The sequence below is a fragment of the Notolabrus celidotus genome, chromosome 20 (genome assembly GCF_009762535.1).
Source record: "Notolabrus celidotus isolate fNotCel1 chromosome 20, fNotCel1.pri, whole genome shotgun sequence".
NCBI lineage: Eukaryota > Metazoa > Chordata > Actinopteri > Labriformes > Labridae > Notolabrus > Notolabrus celidotus.
In genome coordinates, this window is record NC_048291.1 from 29382010 (window position 1) to 29383069 (window position 1060).

Below are 1060 nucleotides of genomic sequence, written 5' to 3' on the forward strand. Positions count from 1 at the left end.
CCAAATTCCACCAGATCCGGTCAGTCTCTGATCCGTCACAGCTCCTGATCTGATAGGTTTCTATTCTAGTCAATGTGTTAACTTCCACTGGGTCCACTCCATTGTGTTCCAGCCTCTGTCTCTGATCTGGCAGGTCTGAGTCCTCCGGATCAGATACACAAGACTTCTACTTTTGCCAGATGCCGGAGCACGACGCATCAATCTCAACAGGTGCTCATTTCCTTTCCTTTCCTTAGCGCTCATTTGCTCTCCTTTCCTTCCCTCAGCGCTCATTTCCTTTCCTCTGCTTTCTTTTCCTTGGCTTTCCTTTCCTTAGCGCCCATTTCCTCTTCGTCCCTTCCCTAACACTCATTCCCTCTCCTTAGCGATCATTTCCTTTCCTCAGCTTTCTTTTCCTTTCCTTTCCTTCCCTTAGCACTCGTTTCCTTTCCTCAGCTTTCTATTCCTTGGCTTTCCTTTCCATAGTGCCCATTTCCTTTCCTTTCCTTTCCTTCCCTTGGCGTTCCTTTCCTTTCCTTAGCTTTCCTTTCCTTTCCTTTGCTCATCTTTCCTGCCCTTAAGGCCAAATTCCACCAGATTCGTCTCTGATCCGTCACAGCTCCAGATCTGATAGGTTTCTATTCTAGTCAATGGGTTAACTTCCACTGGATCCACTCCGTTGTGTTCCAGCTGTGTCTCTGATCCGGCAGGTCGGAGTCCTCCGGATCAGATCCACAAGACTTCTATTGTTCCCGGATGCCGGAGCACGACGCATCAATCTCAACAGAGCAGATGGAGCGGGACAGGAAGTCAGGCTTCACCAAAACAAAATGAAAACATCCGGTTAATTTTCAGAATAAAACACTCTGTGTTATCACCAGATCGTATTTCACTTAACTACAACAACTAACCAAAGTCATGATGAGCGGAGCCAGGCCTGGAGTCAACAGGTCAGAGGTTTTCAGAGGACCAGAAGGACTCCAGCTGTCCGGCGGTCCTGCTCTGAGTGTGCAGACTTTAAGGTCCTGCTGTTATACTTCATGTCAGGACTTAAGGAACAACTTTCATCCAATGAGATTCT